This window comes from Protopterus annectens, chromosome 13.part0 (assembly GCF_019279795.1).
Source record: "Protopterus annectens isolate FY-2018-M chromosome 13.part0, PAN1.0, whole genome shotgun sequence".
Lineage (NCBI taxonomy): Eukaryota > Metazoa > Chordata > Ceratodontiformes > Protopteridae > Protopterus > Protopterus annectens.
Window position 1 is genome coordinate 470,889,215 of NC_056747.1, and position 23,108 is coordinate 470,912,322.

At 38.0% G+C, this 23,108-nt stretch overlaps 1 protein-coding gene across 1 annotated transcript in view; it reads left to right on the forward strand.

The window, feature by feature from the left end:
* The window catches only part of HIP1 (huntingtin interacting protein 1), a 2,554,439-nt gene that overhangs the window by 2,516,388 nt on the left and 14,943 nt on the right, over positions 1 to 23,108 (forward strand). The gene's annotated exons all lie outside the window — the stretch shown is intronic.

Consider the following 23,108-nt stretch of genomic DNA (forward strand, 5'->3'; position numbering starts at 1 on the left):
GCATTTATCCAAATTTAGCCTTCCTAGAGGGCACCTGGCATCTGGGGCAAGAAACACTGAGGAAAATGGCGTCGGCTGATGCCTTTATACCCAATAAACAGCAGCTATGATGTCGGGTGAAGTGCGACATCAGCCGAGGCCAGACCCAGACTTTAGAATCCGGCCGACCGAAGGGCTGCCTGAGGCAGGACAACCCATATGTTAGGACTGCAGATGCATACCTCTCGGACATCTACATTTATGGTAGGTACAAAACTGTAGTTTTTTCCCTCTTGATGGAGGTGTAGTTGAAGTCACCTGGTATGAGTGTGTTGGTTTGGATCTTAATAGTTTCCAGGGTGCTTAGGAATGTGGAGTGAGAGTTTTGGGACATGGCTGGGGACGTATAGCAGGCTACGACCTGAATCGCCATCTTACCCAATGTTAGGTGTACCTGGAGTATCTCAGATGCATTATGCTGGGCTATTAGTCTGGAAATGTGCATATCCTTTACGAATATGGAGACACTACTGCCTTCGGTCCATGTTCTGGGGCTGAAAGGTGTGGAATGAGTTATAGCGTGGTAGTGCAGGGATGCTTTCTGCTGCTTTAAACCAGGTCTGCGTTATAGCACAAATTTTGATGTTCTCCATTTTGAGGAGTGCTTTGAGCGAGTGCATCTTGAGATTTAGACTTCTAGCATTGAGCAGCATGACCCTCAGATAGCATTTATTTATAGCTGTTATATTGGTAAATTGATCTTTGGAACACCACCTAAAAAAGGCACTATAGGGGTGGCAAGAGCCTTAGCCAGTACCCGGAAACCCAGGATTGACGGATGCAGGCCATCACTGGCAAAGCATCGAGGTCTGTCAATCATGTCATCCCAAGCAGACAGATACTGGATCCACTTAGAATGACACCAGAAAGTTAGCCAGTTGTTGAAGTCAGTCATTTTCTGTTTGTACTGCTGTATCACTCTGGGCGACAGTAGGATGCTGCTCAGGGCTAGGGTCATACCTGCTTGGGCCCCATAATCCAAGAGCTGCACCATGTCTCTTTTCATGTAGTCCAGGGAGGTGTGGCTCAGGTCATTCACACCCATATGGACAATGACAGAGTCATACTTGTTGTGGAGTGACCTGAATATGTGTGTTGTGTGTCAGATTCTGGCACCTGATAGCTGACTGTTACCGTCTCTTTATTCAACCTACTGAGTGGAACATCAGTGTGCCTCACTATTGAGTTACCTATGATTATTGTATTGGGCAAGCTGTTTTGCCTTAGGGGCTTAGGTTGAGGGGGACACTGTGTAGGAGAGTTATGTAGCTTGTGGTTTGTGCTTTGTTGTGGTGTTCGAGTGCGTTTCTGCCTTGAAGGTCTCTGCTGTTTGGGTAAATTTCTGTTGAGAGCCTCTGCGAAGGTGGGAGTGTGGTTTGTGTTTTTATGTGAGCGCTGTGATGGTGGGTGTTCTGGAGGGTTATGTGTTCCATGCGGTCTGGTACAGGTGTTGACCTTCTCCTCTTGACTAGCTATTCCAGTCTTGACTGGAGAGTGCATGGCTTCCAATTTGGAGATGTAAGTGTCTCTCACAAGTCTGAGTGTTGGGAGGTAAGAGGAGAGGGTTGTCTGGGTACATTTGGCAGTTGCTACACTGCCTCAGAATGCCCAAGTTCACCAGGTTAATAGGAGAAAGCACAGGGAACTGACCTTTAGACATGCCAGAGGGATGGTGGTCATTACTAGGTACTGGAGCTCTTTCCTTATAGGACGTCTAGTCCTGATAGCACTTATGTGTGCTACAATAATTGCTGCAAAAAGCCTGATGAAGTGCTATGCGAATAAGCTAATTAAAGTGCAAGAGAGAAAAGAACTAGCAAGATCTAAGGGAAAAAATTGAAGAGCAGACTTTTTGGCAACAGTAATAGTTTACTCCAGCTTAGCGGTGCTGCACCGCATGCGAACTTGGGCTTTTAAACCAGAAAGTTTAAAGGAATAGAAAAACTTCCCAAATGGACAATAAACTACAATTTCAGAGCCAGAACCCACTCCTCTTATGGTAGATAAGGCTACCTTGTGCTTACCACTCCCACTGATAAGCTGGAAGGCTTCCTTCAAACACAGAAAGGTCTAGGGAACTCAGAAACTTACAAAACAGTCCTGGATACAGCCAGTCTGTATCTGGACTACTCTAGTAACAGGAAAGGCAGGAAATAAGCTTAAAACTTTTTTTCCAGAAAAAAACAGTTAAAACAGTAATCAAAATACTTTTAAGTGCAGTGCCAACTAGCACACTTCAGTGTGTTGTGATATTAAAGCAAATACAGTTAAAATAAATGCAGTTAAGTGAAAAAAACGACTTAAGTGCAGAAAGCAGTATAATCAGAAAAAAATCAATGGAGGCACTTAGTCTCGCTTTTTCCTTTCTGTTGCTCTTGTAGTCTGTTGGACACCAAAACAGGATCCACGGAGCTTAAACAACCACAAACCCGTGCAAACACGGGCTTTTAAACCAGAAAGTTGAAAGGAATAGAAAAACTGCCCAAATGGCCAATCAACTACAATTTCAGAGCCAGAAAACACTCCTCTTGTGGTAGATAGGCTTCATAGTGCTTACTATTCCCACTAATAAGCTGGAAGGCTTCCTTCTAACACAGAAAAGTCTGGGGAACTCAGAAACTTACAAAACAGTCCTGGATACAGCATATCTGTATCTGGACTACTCTAGTAACAGTAAAGGTGGAAAACAAGCTTAGAACGTTCTTTTTTGTTGGTTTTGTTTTTTTTTTGCAGAAAAAAAAACAGTTAACTTGTAGCTGGAATATCTCAAAAAGGTTTAAACCATGCAGATGAAGCTCTGGATGCTGCAGACCTGTATTCAGACTATGCTACACAATTTTAAGGTTAAGAACTCAGTAAGAAAAAACTCACAATGAAGCACAGATTAAGCACTTATAGTCAAAAGAATAGCACTTGCAGTATGAAAAAGTACAGTTAAACAGCAACAAAATGAAGTAAAATGCAGTTAAAAAGTAATTAAGTCCAGTAGATAACAATTAAATATAGTTAATCAGTAGATTGCTTTGAAACAATAGCTCACAAATCACAACAGTAACAGACAGCAGTAGAATACTTTCATCAGTTTAGTGAGGCTATCAACAAGCAGTAGCAAATATGGCAAACAGCAAAATGAAGTAGAAACAAATATGTTTTTTATTTATTTATTTTTGGTAGAAAAGTGAAGAGACAGAAGATAATGAGATAATTCAAGGTTCAGAAGCTAAAGGGGTGGGCCTTTACCAAGTTCTCCCTATAAACTGTAGAATGAACTGATGTAATCTGACTGGGAGGAGTGTCCAGTATCAACTTTATACCAGAGGTGGGCAACTCAAAGCCACCAAGATTTCTGGTCTTTTATTTCTTGTCTGTCACTGTCTTATGCAAACTCAATTTGAGGTAATCCTAAGAGGAGCATTGTGGGTAAAGCTGAGCTTGAGAGTTTTTGGAAGGCGCAAGCTGGAATAACAGCCAAGTCGATTCCGAGGTACAGAACTGAACCCACAGTCAAGGATAACTGAAGATCGGCAACACAGATGGAACATTATGGTAAGACACAACTTTTTTTTTTCAAATTCACATGTTCATTTCTTTCCAAATGTGTCTTCTGTAGAGTAGCTATTTGCACTCTACATTTTTAATATAGTTCACTACTCTTTCTTTTTTGTGTACATCTGTGAGACTATTGACATTTAAAGATAATATAGAAAGCATACTAATGTTAAAAAGTTATTATTCCCACCTTTTATTTGTAACAGACTTTTTGTTAATTATCTAGTTCCAGCTTTTGTGTTAAATGCACACACTAATGTTTGTCAGGTTAGTCTTGTATATGGTTGTTTCTTGTGTTATCATTTGAGCCTATGTCTCATCTTACAAAAGTTTTTGTTTTATTTAAAGCTTTCAAACAAAAAAGTATACCCCCAATACACCCCTAAAATCTATTAAATTAATGTTAACACACAAAAATATGTACATCTTCAAATATTGGAGTTTTACCCTCCTGTTACGAGCAATTGTCCCAAACTGGCAGCCACATTCGTAGACTTGGATTAACCAAAAAGGAAGGTTATCCATGCTAAGATGCTTGGTACAGCCTGTGCTTCAACAAAGTGCCCTCTAGTTTTGTCTTATCTTTATTGCTATCCCAGAATAAGAAAACATTGGAATGCTTTTAGAAAACATTATCTCCGAGCCATTGAATGAAAGCCACTAAAAGAAAGACGTATTCTATTTTTATTGCTCTTTATCAGATTGTCTCCATGGAGACATGAGAACCAGATACAGGGTTACTTCTAGAAGTATTTATTTAATTATTTATGTATTTGCTAGAGGAAAGCTTTATTATATTCAACATTATATTTTTTATTTATTTGCTTTCTCATAAAACATGTTTCTAGATAAAGCCAAAGACCTTAATCCAGCCATTCCCCTATGCAAGAATGAGAAAAGGTACATCATTTTTTGTGTCATACTATTTTGACCAAAGTTTTCTTCTTTTTTTAACATTGCAGTGCATACATTTCTTAAAAGTGAGCAAGGAGAAAGAGAAAAGAAGGGAAAAATGAGGCATCTCTTTACTTTAGTATTTCCATTACACTTGAAAATAATTGAGAAAACTTTATAGCATGCATGTTGCATCTTGCACTATAAAAACATTACTGTTAAGAACAAAATTATGTTTTACTTGGGTTTAACTTTCTCCCAATCTTCCCGTCTTCTAAGTGTTCCTCAAAATGTTAATTACATGAAGCAGGGCATATGCTTTAGAGTCCCCTACAAGTTTAACAAAGACAGAAAAGTCCAATATTTCCAAGTTTTTTTTGTTCTGTCTTGTTTCATAAATATAATTAATGCTTTGTAATCCCACATTTATTTTGCCCATTTCCAAGTCGGTGGTTTTATTCCTGTTTTCTCCATTTCCCAGATTCAGTCTCTGCTTCATTTCAAATGTACTCTGTTCTTCTAGTCAACTCTTGTACTTTTTTCTGTCTTTTAAGCATTTTTCATTGAAATGGTGAAAAACATTTCACTGGCACAGTCTTTCTGTTGTCTTTATTACCAGAAGAAGAAGCAGAATCTCTTACTGTTTCACAGCTCACTTTTTGTTGGATACACTTTTTCATTTCCTCCTTAGCATGTTCTGCATCAAATAATGATTTTTGTCCCTCCAGGAAAGAATATTCTGAAGATAGCTGGATACAATGGTTTGAATCTCATGCTTGCTTCTCAGCATTCCCTGATTAGTGAAATACAGGTTTCCTTTTCTGCCTGGTATATAGTGAGTAATCATTTTCCACAAACACTGTCTCCCACTTTTAACACTTTGTCCTTCTGCCACAGTTCTGTCAGAGTCAACTCCTTCTGCTGGTAGGATTGTATCTTTACTATTAAAGGTTTAGGCTAGTTTTTTATGACCAGGTTTGGAGCATACACACAATGTGCCCTTTCAATTAACAACACTTGCTGTGGAATACCAGTCCAGTTGTTTATTTGTCCTTTCATAAAATTAATATAGTCTGTTCCTTCCAACTTCTCTGGTACACCAGACGATCCCAGGTTTTCCCTTCATGCTCTGTCCTCTAATTTTATTCCTTTTTTTTAAACATGTCTTCTTAAGCATTCTCATATTCAGCCATCCTTTCCTTCATTTCAGCTTCTGATTTTTGCAGTTTTATCACCTCATCTGAGTATCTGTTTAAAGCTTCTTCCATTTTTTCCAGCCTTTTGTTGTTTGAGTTGATATACTCCATCAGTGTTTGGTTATTTTCATCAGCTCTGAGTATTTTTGACTTATGTTTCCCTCTAGGTTACTGTAAGTCATGTCTTGCACCAAACCTGGAGCTTGCACTGCTTTTTGCTGAACAGTTGCAGAATTCTCCCAGTCATTTTTCCTCACCTTTTGTGACTGATTTTCTTTCAGGTTCTCTGAATTTCTTTTTTTGCTGGCATCTAGGCAGTGTACTTCCTAGCCAGTTACTGAAATTTACCCAAAAATGCTAGTTCACTGCCTCTTTCTTGAGAATTTCTGTTTCATACTGGGAAAGCTGAAATTAACCTGCGACTGAATGTGTAGCCATCCTGGAAGTCATATACAGTTCCTTTTCAAGATTAGACAGAGTGTATCTATGTATCTAATAAGTACAAGTGTCTGAAGAAGAACAAATCCCAGATCATGCCCAAGTTAAGACGGACATACTAGAGCCGGAAAAAAATATGGAGGAGAGAGACATGGGAGATTTAGTGCATGATATATAAACAACCAAGGAAAAAGAGAGGAAATAGTTAAGAAGGTGGGAGACCTGATAAGAGAATGGCAAGACAGGTCAGATAATGAGACAGAGATCAGGAAGGAATTTTGAGGAAAAGAGAAATAGGGCGGCAAAGAGTAGCTTTCAAAGGAAAGAATAAGGGAACTGCAAGAAAGAGGAAATGAAGCTACAGAAGAAGAGATTAGAGAAGCAAGGGAGATGGAAAGTAAGTAGAAGGACTACATGGACCAGATAATAGAAAAAGAGAAGATCATTGGGACTTGCACAATTTGAAAACTCACCTAAAACTTTTAAAACTCTGTCAGGGAGATTAAGACAAAAGACAGTAGAAATAAAGGTAGTAATGATGAAAAATCCAAATATAGGAGCACAATTAAAGAACAAGGTTCAATAGAGCGAATAATTTGTAAATATTATGAAATGTTGTACATGCTCAAAGAGGGGCTAGGATTGGGCAAGGAATATGGAAACATTTATTGAAGGATTTCAAATGCAAAGATCGGCCGGACGACAAAAAGAGCAGCTGGTCACACTGATAATAGAGAAGGAAATTGAGGCATATCTGGGAAAACGAGCAATGGGAAAAGCCCCGGGATGGGATGCTGTACCTGTAGAAATATGGAAACTGGCAAAAAAAAAAGAGGTGGTACCATTTTGGAATAAATTGTTTGATGAAATATTAAAAAAGGAAAAATATACCAGAGTCATGGAGGGATACAGTAAAAACACTAATACCTGAACACTGTAAAGAATCCAATGCACCCTAGTTCATTCAGACAGTATCACTATTCAGTTATGATTACAATGTATCTTTATCTATTTTTGCTTATAGGTTAGCCGAACTGCTAGAAAAAATAGTCATTCTGTATCAGTGTGGATTTGTGAACTGAAGGCAAGTGTTTGATAATACATTGGGAACACATTTGATATAATGTACATTTGAGCAGGCAAATTGAGCTGATGTTAATGGAATTAGATGCTGAGAAGGTATTTGACAGGGTACATTGGAACTGTCTGTGGGAAGTAATGTACAAGATGGAGATATCAAGGCAATCTTTAAAGACACCATGAGCAACATATAAAGGTACAAGGACAGTAGTGAAAGTGAGTAGAAAACTAGCACCAGAGACAGCAACTGAGAGGGGGTCAAGGCAGGGTTGCCTACTCTCCCCTTTATTATTTGTACTATGTTTGACATTGAAACTATGAAAAGAAGAAATGAGGGTGGAAATGGGGAGTCAAGAGATAAAATTAGCAATGTTCGCAGATGATGACATAATCTGTACTACGAGAATGGATGAAGATATTCCAAAATTCTTTAGGGTGTTAAGACAGTTGACACAAATATCAAATTGCAAGATAAATGAAGGAAAAACAAAAACAATATGTGTCAATGATGTCCCATACGTTTGCGGTCATAGTAAGCTACGATACTTAGTGTAGTTAACTAAGAAAACAAATGAATCACCTAAAGAAACATGGGATGAAGTGAAAAGCAAGATGTTTTGGTATGATCTAAAGGGATATGGGCAGTAAAGATAGTCTCCCTAGTCCTGTACATAGCACAGTCATTTAGGTTCATAGGTATTTACTAGGCTAATGACCACAAGGGCCTTTTTAAGCCTAGCCATGCATCTCAAATCTCTGACAAGTTCTGATACCCTTAAGAAGTGTAAGCAGGGGCTTGGGAGATGAACCATTTATAAGCAGGGACCTGGGAGATGAACCATTTACAGGTTGCCTGTGTCCATTAGAGACATAGGTGCCAAACCAGGGATGAATTTCCTGTTCCCCATCCAGTTGTCCAAGTTGCACTTGAATTGGGTTAGGGAGGAACTCTGCTTCATATGGATGGGGAGCCTGTTCCAGAGACTGGATAGTATCTGGGATATATATATGTCTCTCCAGCAGGTCCTGCTTATATCACAGGCAAGGTTTAAGTCTTTAGAATGGGTGATTATGGTGCTGTTTGTTTTGTGGATATGCAGGAGGTCCATCAGAGTGGGTTCTGGCAATGCCCTGTATGCTAGGCATAGATCTCCCCCTCAAAAGCCTGTAGGAGACTGAATACAGGGATAGGACCTTGAGGTGGTCCACATAGGACATTTTACTTACGCCCTGTATTCTTTTAGTGAGGAACTTCTGTGGACGTTTCATTTGTTAGATATGCTTGGGTTGGTACATACCAAAGAGGGCATTGTACTCTGATAGGTCTGATGAATGCTGAATACAGTGGAACAATGACTTCCTTGGACTTAGATGCCATATCTTTGTCTATAAGTTGCGCAGCATAGAATGATTTCTTTACTACTGTAGACATGTTATGATCAAAGACTAGATTACTATCTATGTGTGTCCCCAAGTCCCTGACTACTGGGTCAACTCTAAGGGGTGTGTTGTCGATATGATAGTTACCAGGGGTGAATGACTTCTCAAAGGATAATATTATACATTTCCTGGCATTTAGTTTTATTCCATGGCTCTGACACCAGTTGTTTGTTTGTGTCAGCCCTTCCTGGAGAACATTTGTGTCAGTGTGGAATTCAGTGACAGCTCCGAATTTACAATCATCTCCAAAATTAATCAGCCAGAAATCATTGACTTAAGCCTTGACTTTAGGGAAGTAAATACCAAAAAGGAATGGTCCAAGGACCAGACCCTGAGGGACTCCACTTGTGACTGGCCTCTTTGTAGAGGTGAACTCCCCAGTTCTAACTTCCTGGGACCTGTCTGTGAGCCAGTTGGCTATCCACCAGCTGACATACTGTTTTTTATGTAACCTCTTGAGTTTGTCAATAATGCCCGAGTTTGGTTTTGTGTCACATGCCTTGGCCAGGCCAAGGTAGGCAGTGTGAACCATTTTGCCCTCATGCATTGCTTTGATGACCTTTTCAAAGAAGTCCACCAAGTTGAGTTGGCATGACCCGCACTTGACAAAGCCAAACTGGGTTGGGTCCAGTGTCTAGAGGCTTACTGTATCACTATGGATCATTTCCATGATAATTCTTTCCATAGCTTTACATATAAGACTAGTGAGACTTATGGGTCTGTAGATGGCCCACCTTTGTGTCTGTGATCCTGGGAAAAATATTGGGAACAACTGAAAAGAGAAATAATGAAATATAAACTGGATGATAAAAAATAGAGTTGACTGGATTAAGATGATATAACAGGTTGACCTTTCTTTGGACTTTCCTAGATGGGCGCACACTGATTAACAGCTTAACTTCAGCTCTTCCAGGGTGAAAAAAGAAACTGAAAGACAAGGGCCAGGAACTCTGTCACTTTTAGTAAATTCAATTACTACCTAGTAAGTACACTGTGTGTGTGCTAGCAAAGAAGAAACTGAGAGACCCTGAAAGAAAATAAACTAGAAAAGGTGAGGAAAACACTGACTGGGAAGAATCCTGCAGCTGTTCAACAAAAAAACTGTTCAAGCTCCAGCTTTGTTGCAAGACATTCCTTCTACTAATCTAGAGGAATAAATAAGTGAAATCTGCTCAGTGCTGACTAAAATAAATGAAACACCGAAGGAGTATATAAAGTCAAATACCAAAAAGTTGGAAAATGAAATTTGCTTTAAACAAATATTCAGATGAGCTGATAAAGTTGCAAAAATCAGAGGTTGAAATGAAGAAAAGACTGATGGAGTATGAGACTGTTCAAGAAGAGCTGTTTAAAAAATAGAATTAGAGGACAGAGCATGTAGGGAAATTTGATATTTTCTTCTCTGCCAGAGAAACTATAAGAAATAGACAGTATTAATTTTTTTAGGGCACAAATAAGCAACTGGACTGGTATTCCACAGCAGAAACTGTTAATTGAAAAGGCACACTGTGTGAATTATCCAAATGTGGCCATGAGAAAGCAGCCAAGGCCTATATTAGTAAAGATGCAAACCTACTAGCAGAAAGAATTGCTCTAACAATTGGCAAAAGAGCAAACTCTTAAAAGCTAGAGACAGAGTAGCTGTTCTGTCCTCCCCCTCTTGAACTGATTTGTTTGTTCCATATTTGTTGGCTATTTTCCGTTTCACATTTAACTTTTAGATTTATTTAACCATACTGGTCTTGAACTCATTCACCTATTAAATAGACAATGAGTGAAAAATGACAATTTTAAAAGAGGAAGTTTCTAAATTAGTCTCTTCTGTTTCGAGAGACTTAAATTTTGGGCAGTGCAGGCATTCCTTCAATAACGTGTTTAAACAAGTTACTACAAGCATGTTGTCAGTCAAAAGGAGAAGGGACAAGAAATTAGAGTGAGATAATCATGAATACAACACTAAATGTGCATATCCAAAACCAAAGTCTCTTAAGAAAGCACATTCACCTACTGAAGATCTGGTGACTGAACCTACTGAATTTCATTATGAGTGTGTCAATGAAAACAGAGAGGCCCCTTTAGGACAACAACCCCTGAGGCGATCTGCCAGAATAGCCAACAAATATGGAACAGACAAGTCAGTTCAAGGGGGGGAGAACAGAACACACTGGTCCAAAAGAAACACATATTCCACCAGATTCAACAACCGGTGAATTGTGATGAGATCACTGCGTCCTCTGATACGGTCTCTGTTACAAATTTCTATGATTTTAACATCTACAATTATATGGACATTTCAATACAGCCTGACCATCATAGTTTATTTTTTAAAGGCTTCACTTTTATTTCTGCTGGTTGAGCAAGTGTAGAACAGACTTTAATTGACTTGAAATTATTTGCAAGAAAAATGATTTTAACAATCCTAATGGGGACAATATGAACAACGAAAATATGACACAGCTTGAAATGGAAAAGCACATACTACCCCCTTTCATCTCATTATTAATGCATTTGAAAAAGTTTGTGAGATTGAGATTAGAAAACTTTTTTAACAGAAAGACAACATATGGTTTACAGCCTTTACACATATTGAAAAACAACTACTTGAAAACCTCACTAACCACAACAACATCCAGTGTATGAAACCAGATAAAGTTGAGGTCTGGTTATTGTCGATTTAATTGACTATACCAGTAGAATGACTAGTTTATTGATGGATACCAATGTATACAACCAGTTTCTCTGAATGAGATTCATACTGCATACAGTTCAATTGACATGTGGTTGGGAGAACTAATATTGTTTGAGGACATCTCTGTGGACTTGTACAACTTTTTAAGGTGTCCTTTCCGATTATTCCCAAAATATTTGGTAATCCAAAAATACATTCCAGTGTATTGGATCCACCATTACAACCAATGCTGGCAGTAAGTGGGTCAGTCACCGAGCCTTTTGCAAAATTTGTGGATACCAAATTGAAATGTCTCTAACTTCCCACATGTCTTGAGGGACTCGTGTGATTTTGTCAATAAATTAAGAAACTTACAAAGTGGAGAAAATAACCTTTTGGTCACCTTGGATTTCACAGTGATTCCTCTCGACATTGGTTTATCATGGTTCAGTGATATTATTTTGGATTCCCATTTAGTTACTAACAACATGCTTAGGCTTATCTCCTGCTTTATGGAAACAGTCCTGACCAACAATTTCCTGTTTTTTGACGGAGAATATTTTAAACAGATCTCCGGTGTGGCAATGGATATGGCTTGTGCCCCATCCTTCAGTAATGCGGTTTTCTTAAAATGGGAAAAAGACATGGCATTTAAACTGGACTAACTTCAGAACTGTAAGAGCTGTTGCCGCTTTTTGAATGACATCTTTTTATTTGGTCGGGTACTCCACACCAACTAGAGGTGTTCATAACAGAACTGGAGAAATCAACAGATTTTCTTAGATTTTCATCCCACATCAAAGAGCATAAGATAGACTTTTTGGATGTTGAATTAGTGAAGAATAGTGATGCACATTAGATACAGCTATATATCATAAGCCGACACACTGTAATTCTTTTATGCATTTCAGGAGTTGCCATCCTTTTCACCAAAAGAAAAGTGTTCTAAAAAGTCAATTTGCATGAATTTCTAAGTTAACTTCAAAGAATGACAAGCGCTCCAGGCAGTTTGAGTTATTAAAAAACATGTTTTTGGATCATGGATACCCTGTAGAGTTGGTTGAGAAGATCAAAGAAGAATTCTGGGCAGAGAGAAGTAAGAAGTATGCTCCGACTATACATCGTGATTTATGCACCAATGGAACCAACAGAGGTGAACGAAGGATTATAAGTAATCAGAATCTCAAAAATATTATATTAAAAAACTGGCCACTAGTATAGAATAAGTGACTTCAAAGGTCACGTCAATGGTGTGCCCTCTTGTATTTATAAGAAATGTCCAAACTTCAAGACAATTGTAGAGAGACCAAATAAACAATCATGTATTGGAAGTTTTCAGACATTGAAATGTGGCCGGTGCAAACAATGTATGTATATAGAAAATAACTACAGAGGTACACTGTGGGACACGGTTAGAAGATGGCTTACTAGGGTCAGATATTTTTGAATACATCTAAAGTTGTTTAGCTTGCCTGGTGTCAGTCATGCACAGTCTTTTATATAGGCGACACCAGCAATTCACTTAATAAATGCATTTATCAGCATTTGTATAGCATTAAAAAGAGACAACAAAAGTGCCCTAGCAAGCGATGCAGTAAGCTGTGAACATTTTTCTATGTTCAGATTTTCCATCCTTGAAAGGAATACAGATGAAAACAACAAAGCGGAATGGCAGAATTTATTATTGCACAAAGAATTATGTTTGCAGTTACGTTTGGATGCCACTAGTACTAGTTTTAAATGAAGCAGTATCCATTCCTAGTGAACTGATGCATAAGGCTTCTAAACTTTGAGTTTTGACTGAATATTTTAAAGTTAATTTTATACACCCTATTTACTTAGAGAATTCAGTGGTGGAAAGCTATTTTTACTTTCAAAGTGAATCTTTTATTATTTTCTTTCTTGACTTGTTGACAGTGGTTTTAATTTTTACAAAGATTCACTATTGTTTTTAAACAGCACAGGTTACTTTTGAATTGCACAGATCACTTTAAGAATTTTGGCAGTCTTTTTTTGATACATTGTTACATACTTCCTATTTGATATAAAAACGGGGTGTTTTAGAGTGTTGTTGTGATGTTACGGGCTTTTTAGGTCTTTTTATTTTTTTCTGAAGATGTCTACAATGAGTTAGATGACAGCGCTAATATTTTAACTGGTTTTGCAATAAAAGCTACACTCAGAGCCATTTGGTTGTTCTGATCATTTTGGTTTTTAGAAATTCAAGGATATAATTGGTATGGTATTCAAAAAAGATGACTTTATTTGTAATCAGTATTATTTTTTACCTGATAGAACCAGAAAAGGACATCTAAATGTTGTGGAACATTCTGAAACCATTCCAGGTTTTTTCTGTATATAAAATTAATGAAGATAAAGCAAATGCTATAGCTGTAAACTATGTGTCCATGCATGAATTGGTTCAGCAATACCCATATATAGGGGGACATAATAAAATTAAGTATTTAGCAGGGTTATAGGTTAAATGGATTATGTTGTGGCTGCTAAGAATATGTGGAGAGAGACAAAAACAAAAGATAATACAAAACTGAGAAACTGGAGGTCCATGTTTATAGATATGGATAGTAAGTTACAAGCAGTAAACAATTTTAGTCCCTTTAGTTTTATACACAAATCAAGCATATTTTTATTAACCAGAGGAGAAGTTGTGGATAGTAATGAATAAATAGTTGAAGGATTTTATCTAGGAGAGGAAGAGGGCAAGAGTCAAATGAAATAAGTTGATACTTCCAGTAGAACAAGGAGGTTTAGGATTACCTGATTTGAAGGGATATTTTAGAGCTATATGGTTAAGGCCATTATACATATGATGATGAAGTGGGGGGGATAATTCAAGAAATAAGGAAAGAGTGGGATTTTGGTCACATATCCTTAACAAGAATAGCAGCAGTCATGTGGAATATTATATTCATAAAGTAGCAAAAAGCATACCAAGAACTAAGCCAACATGAGAATGGAGAAAGATTCTTCTGATAGGGATGACTGCAATTAGGGGTAAGACAATAGACAAGAGTAGGCTGGAATTTACTGGTGGAAACTGATAAAGAAACCAAGGTAGTGGGAACAAACAATGAAGGAGGGGAGGTAATAGAATGGAAAGAGGCCAAGAAGACATTTGAACAGCAGGCTAGAGATTGCCATCCCTATCAGGGACTGATATCAAATTATGAGAAAGGGACAGAGGAATCCTAAATGAAAGACCTGTACTGGTTAAGTATTTAGTTGAATACAGAACAGAAGCTGCTATTAAAAAAGGGATAATTAGTAAGGTATATAAAAAATACAATAACTATAGAGATCAATCAGAGGAGGTTAGAAGTGATTGGGCAGAGAGACTGGATAAGCGATTCACAGGAAAACAGTGTGAGGACATATGTATGGTTCCCAAATATGCATCACAAACAAAGTTCCCCTGCACGTGGGAAGTTGCACGGCAAAAAATGCTGAACAAATTCAAAAAAGCAGAGCCAGCAACAAGTGAACCATGCAGTAAATAGTAGTTTATTAAAAACTACTAATAAAACTTTTTGTATTTCACTGAAGAAGGCCAGGATTTTTGTTGGCTGAAACCAGTCTGTTTTTTCCTAATATGGAATGGGGTCTTAGTAGTTTTTAATAAACTACTATTTACTGCATGGTTCACTTGTTGCTGGCTCTGCTTTTTTGAATTTCCCAAATATGCAACCAAGTCTAGAGGATTTAGGATTTTTTGACTGGAAGTGTTTGCATATGTGCTTTTATACCCCAAGCACACTTCAAATAATTTTTCCTCAGGTAGATGGCAAACGGATGTGTAATCAGGAAGAAGGAGGTACCTGGAAGCATTTATTCTCAAAGTGTAATGAGCTGGCAGTCATTAACGATTCCCTACAGAGTACTCTGTCAGGAATAATGTGTGAGTAAATGAGTGTAGCAAAGGAACATTTTTTTTGAGCTGGGATACAAGATCTGCATTGGCTAGACATAGTAATGCCTTGTTAAAATTAATTCTGGTGGCTGCCAAAAACGCAATTTCTGGAAAATGGAAATCAAAGTCTAAACCAACCATAATTGAAGTGGTGAATATTGTAACAGAGGTAAAAGAACAGGAAGCTGTATCTTTAAAAAGGGGTAGGAATAAATTACTTAAAAAAAATGGAACTTGTGGGAACAATACATGAAGGGAAATGTGTTTGAGGAAGAATGAGGTTTAAGAGAAGGCAGGAATTGAACAATGTATGTGGTTTAGGTTTGATTATAACATATAGAGCAGTATATATCATGTATAATGTTTGTAATTCTGAACTTGTTAATATTGGTTTGATTGCTTTTATATAAACGTAGGTTTCCCGATGTCACAAGTAATTCCATAAAGGTGTTTAAAAAAATGATACAACAGCTTTGATTGGGGAGGGCTTAGTGATCCCATACCTGTAAGACTAATGTACAGCAGCGTAAATTAGATAACCGTACTAACTTCAAAATAAGGAATACAAGGAATATAACTCCAAATTAAAACATTATATTGGGTTAAAAAGGGATAGCAAAAGAATTCTAAAAATAAGTATATGAAGTCCAGCAATAGCTACTTGCAGTAGCTATATAGGGTAGATATATTGCAAACTGGCAGAGCTGTTATGCTGAAGAGAAATGTAAGAATGGAAATTTGATCTTCTCCTAATAGGAATAGTTAAGAGAGAGGGGATAGGTATGACAGGTACAGAAAAATGTTGGGAAAGAGATGGGAAGTTGTTTTATTGGGAACAGCTGATCAGCTGATAAAGGGTGGTAAGAGAGTGAATTAGGAGGAATGTAGAGGTATACAAGATAGGAAAAAGCAAGATAGAATAAACATGTTTTTATACAGAGGACTGTGTACAGTTCTAGGAAAATAAGAAGCAAAAAGGAAGTGACTGGACATACTTGACATTATAAGACTGTTACTCAAGGCAAGAAGGAAACAGGTAACCAATAAAATATTGGTAAGTATATTGCTTAAGACCTTAGTAAAAGACATGGGGAAGGTTAAAGAAAAGCAAATACAAGAGTGGTAAATAAAATAAATAGAGAAATTACTAGGGATGTATGGGAGTAAATATGTCGAGCACCATAATAACAACACAATAGAGAAAGAAGTATCTTCTGCCAATAAAGATCACTCCGTACATATTAAACATGAACCTACCAATGACAACTTTGGAATTCAGGATACAATTATTCCACAGTCTGAGGATTCCAAGCATGTAGAAGAAAATGAAAAAAAGTTTAGTTAATTGACAAGAATAACTAGGAAGAAAAATAAATTGATTAATTTTTATAATGCAAAGAGAATGTGTGTACTAAAAAGACACAGTTTTTTTTTTTTTAAGTAGGACACTGATTACAAGGAATGACAACGTTACTCGATCACAAAACATTCGGTCTATAGAAAATTACATTTTTCTAATGGAGAAGGTAGAAAAAGAGGTAAAGGGCAGGCTAAAAGGAAGAAATCTAAACTGAACTTGGAAGGGAATAAAGAACATTACTGTAAGAGAAGAGGAGAAAGACTGAAGTTGACAATATGGTTCAAACTGAAAGCACAAACACAGCTAGATGAGAATTTTATACTTTTAAATGAAATAGTGAAAATAGTGAGATTAATAAGATTAAATGGTAATGAAGATAATTCTTTTGTGACAATTGATAGAGCAGACATTACTGAGCTGGAATTGAGAGATTTTTCAGATCTGGTCAGAAATTATATACTAGTAATTGGAGATTAAATTGTTATAGGAACTGATACTTAAATTTGCTTAGAGGATTATGAATATCAAATGATGTTAAGCTTGCCAGGAGCAAAAGCACAAGATGTGAGTTAGACTTTAGAATGCCTAAATGTAAGAAAGTATAGAGTTGTTTTTATTCATGTTGGTTCAAATGATCTCATCTTCAAGGGCTCACTGACTGCTAGTAGGGAACTTACAACTTTAGATACTATAGCTTGTACAGGTGTTTGGACACATTTTTCATAATTCATGTAGACAGGAGAACCAGGTCAGCATGAATGAAAACACTTTTTGGTTAAATACCTACACAAAAAGTACCCCATTTTGAAAAGTGGAAATGTGTAGAATGTCCGTGCCTAATTTTGGGCACACTTGTATTTAGACCAGATGGTGCCCACTTTTCTGTGGAAGAGAATTTTTGCAGTAGATAAGTTGCAATATTTGACTAACAGAAACTAGGAGTTCTACTAGATCAGAAAATCAACAGATCATAAATAGTGCAATTTGATTTTGTCTGTGTGGGTTAGTAATCCTAGGAGCATTAGTAAATAAAGTTTTTGTATTGGAAAAATTGCTACCATCAAGTAATGTTATTGTTTGTGAAACGTGGTTAAAGAACAATGACTGGAAACCAGTTCTGTTGGGGTATAAATGTTTTAATTTACAGCTATAAGAATCAAACAGAGGAGGTTAGAAAAGGCTGGGAAAGGGGAATAGAAAGGCAGTTCACAAATAATTCATGTACAGAAATCTGATGAGCCTCTGAGTATACAGCAAAGTCCAGAAGGTTTTGGATTTTTGCATGGAAGTGTTTGCATAGGCATTACTTTTACCCCAAATAGACTTTGAATAATTTTTCCTGAGCTATATGTCAAATGTTTGAGTTGGCAATGAGTAAGAGAGAGAGACATAAATGGGAACATGTCCTTTGAGGGTGTAATGAGTGACACATTTAAAAAGGTTCCCTGCAGAGTACTTTGACAGAAATTTTGGGGGAGCAAATGGTAGGTTAATAGCTAAGGAAATTATTCTTTTGGGCTAGGATATAGGATCGTAATTGCCTAGACAGTGTAAGATCAACACAGTTGGCTGCCAAAGTAGGAATTACTAGAAAATGGAAATTAAAATTTATGCAAAAAGTAATGGAAGTTTTGTTTATTGTAAGGAAGATAGAAGAACCAAGGTGGGATATTTAGAAAAGGGGAGGATGTGTGTGAACAATGTGTGCAGAATAACGGGGTCCCTATTAGATCGATGAAAAGGCTAAAGATAAAACGGCTTAGAAATTGAAAATGCCATTCTTCGGAATCTGTATTGTGAGATTGCGGTACAGTGAAGATTGGAAAATTTGCCCTTTCCTCACTGTAGTGCGATCTTGGAGTTGGTATATATAATTGGTGGGAGGGGGTGCAGCCCCCCACAGTACTTATTTTGAAGAACAGCATTTTAGATCACTAGGCCGTTCGATCTTTAGCCTTTTCATCAATCTAATAGGGACCCAAATAAAGTACATGAGGAGGAGTGAGGTTTAAGGGAAAGCAGGAATTGAGAAATGTATGTAATGTTGGAAGGGAATGAAAATTTTTAAAAATAAACTTATTCTGCATTACAACAGTAACGGAAAGTGTTATGGCTTGCTTTATCTTCTGATCTGACGTTGCCATTTTTCATTCATTCCTCAACTGATGGGTCTCAGATCCAACCTCGTATCCAGCTTGGCTGCTCTTTCCAGATTCACAGATCCAACTCCTGAGCTTCCCCTTTGTCCATAATGCCCCACTAGCTTAACATAGTTCAGATCTCATTTGCCCCCATATTATTCAGATGCAGATCCTTCTCTCTTGAGCATTCGTGTTTTTTCAGGGTTGTAAGTTTTTTATTGTATTTCTGTTATCTGTCTTAATTTTATTTTCACCTGTCCTCCCTTACCTTTCTATTTTTGGCTTCTGTCTGTCAGGTAGTACTTTTTATTTTGTACCTGTTAGTTCTTGGGTACTTCCTTGAGAACCATTGTTGGTACTCTTGCCTTTCCTTCTTTTCCCCTTAATCATACCCTTAAGAGAGTATTCCTTTGCACTATTGTTGGTACCACTTTTCTGCTGCAAAAAAAAAAAATTCTCTTCTATAACCACTTTTTTCTTTTTTCATAATCATGACAGATAAGCCAACTGAGTTTAAAGAATGCAATTCCTGTGGGCATAAGATTCCCAACTCTGATGCCAACAGGGAGTGTGTTTACTGCTTGGGACAGCCCATTTAGATACTGACTGCACTATTTGTGCAGGCTCTAACTCTAGAGCTACTAGTGACCGAAGGAGTAAACTGGTGTTGAAGGGTCTTCTTCCTTCTACTTCCTTTTCTTTACCAACTGGGGCTCAAACTTCCTTCAGAAGGTCCGAAAAAGGGAAGCCTGAAACATCTCCTAAGGATAAGGACTCCAGAAAACTGTCTCCAGACTGCTCAACTATTTTGGCTACAACCACTGAGCCTTCATCAGAAATTTAAAAAAGTCAAATCTGACTCCTTTGGATCCTACCTACCTCCTCAAAGCCTAAGTCACCTCAGATCCAGTCACCTCTATACTTGCTGGAGCCAATATCTCTTTGACTTCCTTCTCTTTTTCTCCAGGAGACTCCAAGGAATCACCCCAGGCCACCATCTGCAAGCTCCTCCCTTAGGTCCTCCATGAGCTTGTTTGAAGTAGAGGTGGTAGGATGATAAGGAAGTTCCTCACAGCTCAGACTCCAGATGGGGTTAATTCCATCTTTATCTCCCATTGGACTTGTAAGCCTGTGCTCCACCGACTCTCAATTATTTTCTCCTTCGCTGTTTTTGGAGCCCTCAAATCTGAGATCCTTGAGGGTATCCTTGTCAGATCCAGAGGTTATTTTACACCATTTTTACAAATTCCTCCTTACAAAAATAAAAGATTCTCTAATATCCTACCCAATCAGAGGAAGACAGCAGTCTTAAAAATAGAAAAGCTGCTAGAAAAAAGTCTCATCCAGAAGGTCATGGAACCTACTCGAGATTTTTTTAGTGCTAAAAAAGACAGGAGACTTGAGACCCATCCAGGGTCTCAGCAAATTAAACCAATACATGAAATATTAAAGGTTCCAGGTGGCCATGGTTCAGTCCATTTTGCCTCTACTGTGAAAGGATGATTGGATGTGCTGGATAGATCTTCAAGATGCATACTATCAAGTGAAAATGAACAGGCAGTCCAGAAGGTATCTGTGCTTCAGGCTGAGAGTCCGTCATTACCAGTTCATAGCACTGCCCTTTGGCCTCAGCACAGCACCTAGGGTGTTGACCAAATGCATGGCGCTGATAGTAGCTCACCTGAGATTGCTAGGATTCAGAATGTTTCCATATCTAGACGACTGACTCCTGACTACCCTGATCAGGCATGTACTTTTACAAGCAAGGGGCTACTTGCTCCAATTATGTCTCCATCTAGGCATCACAGTCATCTGCAACAAGTCACAGCTCACACCACTGCAGAATCTGGAGTTCATAGGTGCTCATTTAGACACGGTCAATCACATAGCATCAATTCTTCCAACAAGAGTACAAACACTCAGATCCCAGGTCATAGAAGTGATATTGCATTCTTCTTGCAATGAGAGTGTGGCAATGGGCTATCTTTTCTGGATGTAGCGGTGAAAGCCAGTTTACTTGCAGACAAACTAAGCAGGTCCATTCTAATGCCGCACAAGTGTTCTCTCAATGTCAAAGTGGCAGAGATAATTTGGGGCCAGCCATGCTGCGACCTTTTCACTTCTCCCATAAACAACAAATGCAGCAGGTTGTTTGCCTGGTCCCCCCCCCCCCAAGGGAGTCACCAAGAGTTGCCATAGTTCACAATTGGCCCTCTAGTCTCCATTATATTTATTCCCCCATTACCTGTAATCACCATATTCATACAGAAAGCATACCGGCTAAAGAGCAGAGTTGTCCTCACTGCACCCTTTTGGCCTCATCAAATTTGATTTCCTTTCCTGTGGCCTCATCTTCTGTATCCACCCTAGAAACTGGATCTAAGTCCAGGCCTCCTGTCTCATCTGATGGGGATAATTCATCCAGATATAACAGGCCTCAAGCTGACCACACCATTTCTTCAGTTCCACTGATGGCTAAACAGCCCAGGCTTTCCTTCCCAGTCTGACATATTTTGCTGTTTTCTCAAAAGGCTTATATTATGAAAATCTACAAAAATAAATAAAATAGATTTTCAATTTGGGCCATTAAGAGAGATTTGGACCCCTTTTCTGCCCCTATACCTGCTATCCTTGAATGTTTAGCTTTAGTTTTTTTTATGAGGGGTCTAGTTTCTTTACTATTAAAGTGCATTTGGCTGCCATTTCAAACTTACATTTAGGTGAAAAAGCATTCATCCTTGGCTTCTTCTAGGTTGTGCAAGGCCTTTATGAAAAGCATCTTCTTACTTAGGCCACCAGTCAAGGATCCTACTCCTCCATGGAATGTAACTATCTGCCTTCAGGGTGTGACCCAAAGCCCCTTTGAACCTTCAACCAAGGCAGACCTACATTTTTTTTCTGGAAAACTGTTTTTCTAGTTGCTATTACATAAGCTAGATGAGTATCTGAACTCCAGGTTCCTTTCCTCCAAATATCCCTACCTGGTTTTTCATAAGGATAGATTTTCCTTATGTATGAATCCATTTTTTTGTCTAAGGTGGCTTCTGAGTGTAACATTAATCAAGTCCTTAACCTCCCATTTTTCTTTCCAAATTTCTCTAATAAAGGCGAACACATGCTCCATCTTTTGAATGTGCACAGGCAACTTCGATTTTATCTCCATCAGACCAAAGATTTCAGGAAAAGTGACCAATTGTTTGTATCTTTTTCACCAAACAGATTGAGCATAGCAGTTTTGAAAGTGACCTTAGCCAAGTAGTTAACTGATTGCATATCTCTTTGCCTAAGTTCCCTGGATCACTTTCCAGTAGGTCTATGGCCATTTCTTCAGCATTTTGGTCAAGAACATCAGTAGATAACATTTGTGTCACTGCCACTTGGTCTAATGCTCATACCTTTGTTGCTCATTACAAGTTGGGTTTGGTTTCTAGAAACAGAGCTGCCTTTGGCTCCACAGTACTCCAAAATATCCTTCCGTGAGGACCACCCAAGGTTCTTCTAGCTCGGGACTCTGTCCCTTCAGTTGAGGAATGAATAAAAATGACATCATCAGGTACAAAAGTTATGTACTCACCATAATAATGATCTGTATTGACCATTTTCATTCTTCCTCAACTTCCAACCATTCTAACCACCTTCCCTTTCTTCCTGGAGAGACTAAGAGATACTACTTTGGGAACTGTTGTTTTTTTTTTTTTTTTTTTTGCGCTCCAATTTTATTTCTATTATCTCTGTTTTATAGATTCCTTATAGTATCAGTGATGTATTATTGTGGGCAGAAAGTTCTTTCAGAAGTGTGTTAGGTTAGCGGGGCATTGTGGGTAAAGTGAGGAGCTTGAGAGTTGACTTTGTGAATCTGGAAAAAGTTGCCGAGCCGGATCAGAGACCAATCAGTTGAGGAAGAATTAAAATTAACTTCCAAAAAGATAGAGCCAGCATACAGTGACCTGAAATTACTGTTTATTAAACAGACATAAAAACAACAAAAAAACTGACCGGTTTCAGCCGGATATTATCACAGCCTTCATCAGTGTTAAACAGATAAATCAATTGTTGTCTTTTATATATACCCAATTTGTAGCTAATTGGCTGATCATAAAATTGTTCATTGAGGCCAGGCGGGAATAATCCCCCTAGTTTAACTATCCACTTTTTTTCTTTTGCATTCAAAATGGAGTGCCAACCAGTTTTATTAGAGCGGTTGCCTTGGATAATGTCAGTAATCATAAAAGAAAATCTAGCAGTCTGGTGTGCTAAATGGTGCTTATAAAGTGCATTGCTAGCTTTTTTGTTTTTAATATTGCTAATGTGTTCCGATATTCTTAATCTCATGGGACGAGAAGTTTACCCTATATAAAATGAACCGCAATTACAT